The 8,167-nt window shown below is 38.8% G+C and overlaps 1 long non-coding RNA gene across 1 annotated transcript; it reads right to left on the reverse strand.

Moving 5' to 3' along the window:
• Nucleotides 1-595: 595 nt before the first annotated feature.
• On the reverse strand, nucleotides 596-7,762 carry LOC114656154 (uncharacterized). Its single transcript, XR_003716986.2, has 4 exons — nucleotides 7,426-7,762; nucleotides 6,159-6,236; nucleotides 4,210-4,310; nucleotides 596-981 (listed from the first exon to the last, which is right to left on the reverse strand). It is a non-coding gene; the product is annotated as an uncharacterized LOC114656154 (long non-coding RNA).
• Between the last annotated feature and the right edge of the window lie 405 nt (nucleotides 7,763-8,167).

Below are 8,167 nucleotides of genomic sequence, written 5' to 3' on the forward strand. Positions count from 1 at the left end.
TCCACTTCTGGTGATGACATGCCTACTGTAGTCTCATTTTCCAGGAGTAGAACCTTTAAACAGTCTTCTGCTGATGCATCCCATTTGCTTCAAGGTCCAGTGTGTTGGGCCTTTAGCAATACCATTCTGTACAACACTGTTGTAAGGAGCCATTATTTCAATATTAGTGCTCTTCTGTTAACTTAAACATGAATAACAGACTTCTCCCATTAACAACATGTTTTTATCCACAGAACGGTCGCTCACTAAATATTTTTTTCTATTTATGGCACCATTCTCTGAGACAGCTGTTTCTAAGATGATGGAACCTCTACGTCTAGCACCAACTCACAAGTAGCTTAGATCATGAGTCTTGCCCCTTCTAATGTTTGGTTGAACCAGAACTGAAGTGTTCATGTTTATATGACTTTCCCTGTGTTCTCATGACATACCTGTACATACTGTATATATTTTTAATCAGAACACATCCAATTCCTGAACTGAAAATGGCAGCACTGGGGACAGACGTTCAGTACGTGCCGAATAGCGATACTCGAAATGATCAGGTCAGCTTTGGCACCATATCAAGTGAGCCCTCAAGGATGATGGGGTAAGTTATAAGCAGTTTGATGAGTCTTGGTGAGTCTAAATCCTCTGCACTCCCCCTAACCTGGTGGGTATCAGTGTTTGTGGTACTTTGCTGAAACCCTTAGTTTTCTTATTATTTCTCTTAGTATGCATATAGAACTGTAACTTCAAGAGAACTTTGCTGGATAATGGCTTTACTTTTAATTATTTCAGCCATTTAAAGTAAGTGTGTTGGGTCATTGAACACTTGACCCAGTCCATGACAGGTCCTTGTGTCTTCATTGGCATCCTCAGTTGGCAGTGGGCTTCTTGTGAGTTCACTCGCAAAACAGATGGGCACTTCAAACTTGTGACTGGAGGCTCTGCCCCCTCATGTGTTCCTTTTTAATAATTTCCTATGTGATATCATCATATCTGTGAGAGTAAAACAATAAAATGTGAGAAAGTCTGGGATCAAAGGTGCATACTTCTTATAGCCATTTATTTACAGATATAAAGTACAAATTAAGCAAACTTTGTAGACTGTTCAATTATATTGGCAACCATGGAAAAAACAAATGGTCAGTAGCATCGGTAGCTCTGCTTAATATTCTTTACAAAACATCATTCATGAACCAAACATCATTATAATGCATCTATCATGAATAAGTAAAACAGCATCATTGATAATGACATTCGCAGTGTCTGCACTTCCACAGACTCCTTTAACAAATCCACTTGTGTCCATTAAGTAGTTTTGTTAGCTTGAAGAATGCAGAAGTGTTGGTAAAGCTTTGCACAGTTTGGCAGAAAACTTGCACGTCCTCTGATTAATGCCAGCTTACTGACCTACAGCACACACTGGGTGACAGTATAAAGCTCAGCCTCCATACTTGGAAGCTCCAGTCTGCAGTGCTGTTTGCTCTACTGCATTGCTTGATTGGGTATCGTTGTCTTTTCAGCTAAAAAGCACAGACACTTTAGAGTGGAGCATACTGTCATAAGAAAGCAGTGCATTCATGTTTAACATTAGTGACTTCTTCTTAGTCATGGGTGGGAAAACACAAGGAAAATGTGTGCTGGCTATGGAGATGCAAATCAAAATGGCAGTGTGGGAAAAAAAATTCTGACTGGAGTGGTAAACTGAGTATGTGTACTGTTAGCTGTTCGGGAAGGAGAGGGATGTAGTAATGTTCTTTCAGGGTCAGACATGTCAGGAGACCTCACAGGAACCTAAGATGCTGTCTCTATTTAAAGAGTAAAAGAGAGGCGAAGGAAGGCTTTTAGGAGGACAGAAAGCCAACTGGATAACAGACAACAACACACTATCACAGGCTGGGATTGTTGGGAACCTTCTCCTTTTAAAGATACTCAGGGACCACTAAAAACAGGATAACACGAGACTAACAAGAAGACGGTCATAAATATCCAGTACATGAAGTGGCAGGCACTGCCCAAAAGGAAGTTGTGAAATAATGTCACCTTTGAGAGACAGCTCTGAAAGTGCCTGTGAGACACAAACTCTAAATGGTCACAAAAGTCTTCTTTTAGCCTAAATTCTGAGAGCGACTAGGGGGGGGTGTATTTCCCTGATATGTCCCAGTTTTAAAAGAAAGACCACCTCACACCCCTAAAGTGATTTTAGAGCTTGACAAGAAGAGACCACCAAAACAGATTTGGATTTTGTTTTGCTTCTATTTATTTGTATTCTGAAGTGACCAGCTTCTTTTTACGCAAGTGATACTCCATTCACAGATCACCCCCCAACACACTGGGGTCCTCAGCTTCAGAATGCAACAGTCAACTAAAGAATAACTCAGCCTGTTCAAGTGACCAATCAGACTGCTGGCTCTTCTTGTTCTACACTACTGAAGGAGGTTGTGTCGTCAAGTCATTTAAAAGTGCTACTCAGAATTGGGAGATCAGTTTACCTGTTTTCATTTTTTTTTTTTGCTTGTTTAAATTTCATGCTGTTTGCTGTCACCTAATGGACATTACAGGAAAAAGTGGGCATTAACTCAACTGGAGAAGCTTGTATGAATTCAGGAAATTTCCCTCACAGTGTTGCCAGGTCCCCGGCTTTTCCCTGCCAGTTGTGTTATTTTTGATCCGTGTCTGCAGGGAAAAAAAGGGCTTTCACATGCTACATTTTTATGGGCTACTTTTAAAAAAATATTACACTATATTAGCATTTTTTCATCCATCGAACCAACATTCTGAAGTGCATAATACATATCATTTCTGAATTTCTGGCTGTCTAATCAGTTAGTACTAAAAATAAAATTGTGCACATCACTTAAACATGAAACTTTAATGGAATTCAAATGAAATTTGGAAAATTCCTCTTTTTCTACTCAGAAGACTCACAAGATGAAGACATTTGAGTAAAATGTTCACTGTACTGTATTCATGTGACAATTCAACCACCTCTACATGTCTGAAAATGCTGAAGCTAAGATAAAAGTAAAGATGAGTACATAGTCTGACTGCTGCAACAAATCATTTGACGGGTAGAGGGCAGTTTTGTAAAAAAAAAAAATGACAAGTCAAGTGAATGTGCGTAACCCCAGGTAAATGGCAAAATAAACTAAACACACCCAGAAATGGTCTCATGACACTGCTGGGCCACTCTGAGGTCTGCGGTACAACTGAGAGGGCACATTTTGTAGTAGTAGTAGTAATAGGGTTATTGTAAAGTCAAACTCAAGTAATTAGTTTCATAGCTTTGTATTTCCCAACAAACCTTCAAGATCCAGGAGTGATAATTTATTATAGTTATTACTATTTTTGTTAACAGACAGTTTTCTTGGTTTATTTGTTTGTCTTCTTTAAATAGAATAAGTAGTGGATTGTTTAGATAGTTACTTAATTACTCTGAGACTTAATTGATATTAAGTTTAATAAGCAGACTTCTGTGGTGGGCTGGCGCCCTGCCCAGGGTTTGTTTCCTGCCTTGCGCCCTGTGTTGGCTGGGATTGGCTCCAGCAGACCCCTGTGACCCTGTAGTTAGGATATAGCGGGTTGGATAATGGATGGATGGATAACAGATGGATGGATAAACAGACTTTGAATTTATTTTACCAACATGGGGCTTGAGGTCCTTTTTTTCTTGTGTGTGGTAGTAATCATAGAAAAACATAAGCATCAATGAATTTAAAACTCCTCTGTGGTGTTTGCTATAGTTTGCCAAATTTTGGTTAGAACTGAGAAGTCAAACCTCAGATGAGGCAAAGTTCAAGTTCCTTGGTGTCTTTCTTATGAGTAAGTGTAAAGGCTATCAATGGATCAGTGCAGTGGCAGCATTTTACTGTTGTTGTACAGGATGAAGGTAGTAAAGGAAGAGCAAAGTCCTCAGATAAAGCTTTTGATTTACCATTTAATCTGCAACCCCATCCTCCCCTGAGGTCAAGGAGCAATGAATAGTCATTAAATGAATGAATTGGGAGTACAAGTAGCCAAAATGAGGTTCCTGCCCTTGGTGGTTGAGCACTAAGAAATACTGCAGACATTGCAGAAGCAATATCTTTCTGGAGTTAGTTGATATGGTCTGTGGGTCTATTAAGGATACCCCAAAGTTTCTTCCACTGGAGATGTACCAGTCATTGCCCACTGGGAGGAGACCAAACCATATAGCAAGTATGCTGGATGAATTACATTACTTACCTAGCCTGGGAGTATGTGGGTTCTAGGAGGGGCTAGAGAATTCCACTGCATATAGGATGCCCTGGTCAATCCACCTCAGAATGTTGTCGCCACAGCCCTCGCTAAGACAAGTAGATGAGAGCAAGTGAGACAAAAACAATAACAGGAACAGAAAAGAGGCAAAGTACAGTTCTGAGAAGAAAGATTGTTGGACTGAACTTACAGAAGACTAGTCTTCCAGTGAACTCTTTTAATAAATGCTAAATGTTATTTTTAAAAATTGGGAAACAAGAAGATAAATTAAGCAATAAGCTAAACAGGACACACAGGTTAGATTTATTTTAAGTACTGATATGTAATGAAAACCTGTCCACATGGCAACCATGGACTGAGTTGACTAGTCAAGGTCTAAATATCATTTAGAAGTGCATTTTATCTCACATTTGCCACATTATTAAAGAGAACCAAGATTAAGAATTAGTCACAAAGAAAACATCTTCCTGTGTTTTATAATCACCCTCATTTAATTTTCAAAAATTTCAATTAAACTCGATGTGCTGATGTATGGTGGATGCAACAGACTTTCTGATTAAAAGCTGTTTAGTTCGGCTGCTAGTGTACCAGTGCTCCCCTGAAGTGAGCAGTTTCCATCAAAAGACCACATAGTCTCTAATACTCAAGGACTCCTCATTTTGCTCACCTGGCTTCTTTTCTACACATTCCAGTAATGGAGTATAATTGTGGAAATCAAATGTGCATGATTGCTCTAAGCTGCTTGTAAAGTGAGGTTTTATTGCATTTGTCTAACTTCGTTTTTTGTCTTTTTCCAGATATTACAACACACTATGCACAGGAACACTGGGCCTGGGCTTAAAGGTTGTTGGACTCATTGTTGCTATCATTTTCATTTTCATCATTGGATATATCACAGGATATTATGTACACAAGTGTCCATAGAAATTTATGAGTTTGCTCAGATAATGAACCTGGCCCGGCTTCACTGGCTTACTCTCCCAAACTGAATTGTTCTCAAAACCCTGCTACTGGATTACAACTCTCTAGCAGATGTCTCATCTCCACCTACTTGCATAAACTTGCCAGACTCGTGACATCTTTGGAGGTTCCTTCACCTTTATAGCGTGCTCACCATGAAGCTCTCTGCCCAAGTATTTGAGTGTGCCACAACAATCATGTCTGACCTCAAAGCCTTCTTTCACTCTTGCATTTAATTCTGGTCAAACTGACCCCACCATTCTGTCCAACAAACTGCCCATTTAATTAACTACACTGTACATTTAGCATACTTATTTTCGTTCTTATATGTTCATTATATACTTATCTTGTAATCTATTATCCTGTCTCGTTTACTTAGTGAAGTACCCTGTAATGTGATAGGCAGTAGGCACTGTATAAAAATAAACACTGCTTGCTAATCTATTAAAATTATTACTTCTGATAATAAGAGTTATTAATATTTCACTAAAATAGGCCCAGCTTCCCCACAACAACATGGACTAAGTTGGTGGGTTTCAGCCTTGGGCTAAATGGTATAGGCTGAAAGTGAGCTAAATGAATTTACTGAATGGGAAGTTGGATGGAAATCACTAGATAAACTACCCAGATATGAATGGCTTACTTAGACCTCTACATGAGGGGCATGCATGTAATGGAGAAATCATTTTCATTAATATGAAATGCAGAATTTCAGGGGACATCAAATACAAGTGCAAGCTATTAATTTGGTTGCCATAACGGTCAGCACTATTGTCCCACAGGTTCTGGATTCAGATTTTGCCCTGTTATTGTCTATGTATGCTCACCCCATGCATGAAAATAACTCTGCTTCCAATTGACTGATTTTGTTTAAATTTTCCACACTTGCTATTCAAGAACTTTTGATATAGGAAATTTTCATTTTTGCTGAGATATGTTGAATACTGTGCACTGTACAATTTTTGTGACATTTTTACCTTGAGAGAAGTAACTTGGAACTGTAGGCCTTGGGGAAAATGTATGCAAGCCACTGGTCCAAAATCTCACTTCACCTCCTACTTGACATAAATTAAACAAAAAAAGTCACTTATCTGGAAATGAATATAAGAGGACAGGAATTATGTAAGTTTCACTCTGTGAACATAGAGTGAACAAATAAGCACTCTGTATTTATGTTAATCTAAAAACAACCTCATGGCTGCACATTTTAATGATTCAGTATTTCTCTGACATTATAATCTATTAGCAAAGCTCCGGACCTGCTCTGAATTTTACCTTGAAACTTCAAAAGAGATTTTAACTCTCCATTTTGTATTTCTTTCTAATATCCAAGAAATATGAACCACAGACGGTCACCAATCCTTCATAACCAACAACTAACAATCAATCAATGACATTTTTATATCACTTGAAATGGAGTGGCTCTCTATTAAAGCTGTTTAGCCACCCCAAGACCACTTGGGCTACATTTTTAATAGGTGAGTCTGTAAAGTACTGTTAAAGGCATGTTATTAATATATTCTACAAATGCATTCTATTTTCGCTGTTATTTTTAAATATAATTCATGTCATGTAATTTTCTACCCTGCTTAATTCAGACCAGGGTTGTGGGGTGACTGTTGCCAATCCCAGCTAGCACAAGGCGCAATGCAGGAACAAACCCTGGGCAGGGCTCTAGTCCATTGCAGGATGAGCACATACACACACATCAAACACACACTAGGGCCAATTTGAAGAAATATAACTCACTGTTGCTAAAATAAGTGATAAACAAAAATGTAGCAAAGGTGTCTTTGATGAAATAACTAAAAGTATGTAAAATGCTCCAACTTTCAAATATTTAATGAAGACTCCCAACGCATATGAGCATTACACCATGTGCACATTTTCTAACTTGTGTTCTTTGCAGAATCGTACCAACGCAGCCTTGGGGAGAGTCTACCTTCAACTCCATAAATGGTTATAGAGGTTGGCAGGAGCATTTTATGCTGTCGGCAAAAGAATGCCAAAGTAGTTTTACTTATACAGCAGCTGGGAGTCACAGACGCCAAAGACTTATGCAGGAGACTGCACAGTTTTCCCTTCAAATTAAAGTTTTCTTTGTCACCACATTAGCATAAGTAGAGGGAAATCCTTCATGAGCTATTCTTGAACTGAAAGATTTATTTTAATCAAAATACATATTTTAAACAGTCGAAAGGAAAGCATGGATAAGAGTATGAAAAACAAAAAATGATTACATACAGCAAACGAGGCAAATCAGCCTTAGGCAGTACAGACTGGTCCGAGAGGGGTGCCCAGCTTTTGAGAGCAGCCATTCAGAGTTGTCCATTGCTCTCCTACTGGTGTTACTCTGAGTGCTCTGTGAATGGAGGACTGGGGTCCAATTCAGGGCCAGGTCCTGTCTTGTGACTGATCCTGACAGTTTAGTTCTCAGCTCCTTGCTCAGAAAATGGATGTTTAGGTGGCTTATCTATAGTACTTTCAACTGCTTGTGAAGATTTTTTTCTTCTGTTGCACAAATTTACCCTCAGTGCCCTTAAGGAAATAAAACTAATTTTAGTTTGAGACGCATTCTTCGGATAAGGAAATTCTAATCATTGTTCCACATCTAATCTTATCTAATACAGTGTATGCTGAACAAAATGAACTGTTCAAACAGAAATGAACAGGTCTGTAACTATTTGTTGAGGGTTAGTTGTGTTGCAATAATCCAGGGAGCCTAATCATTCCAGAAAGATATCAAATATTTCCCAGTCAAATTAAAAGGAGAACTCAAATAACTTAGTACAGAAGCACTTCTCTACCTGTGTTCCAGGTGACTCCAAGTAATACGTCATTTTTGTTCCAGTCCACTATGGCATAACTGGTTCAATTAATCAAAAGCAACTGATGGGTTGGCTCAGATGTGCAGGAGACCTTGAAAGAGCAGCATGGGAACTGGCACTCTACATCCGAAAAGAAACGCGTGCTTACTCTTTAGAGA

Source organism: Erpetoichthys calabaricus, chromosome 8, assembly GCF_900747795.2.
Source record: "Erpetoichthys calabaricus chromosome 8, fErpCal1.3, whole genome shotgun sequence".
Taxonomy (NCBI): Eukaryota; Metazoa; Chordata; class Cladistia; order Polypteriformes; family Polypteridae; genus Erpetoichthys; species Erpetoichthys calabaricus.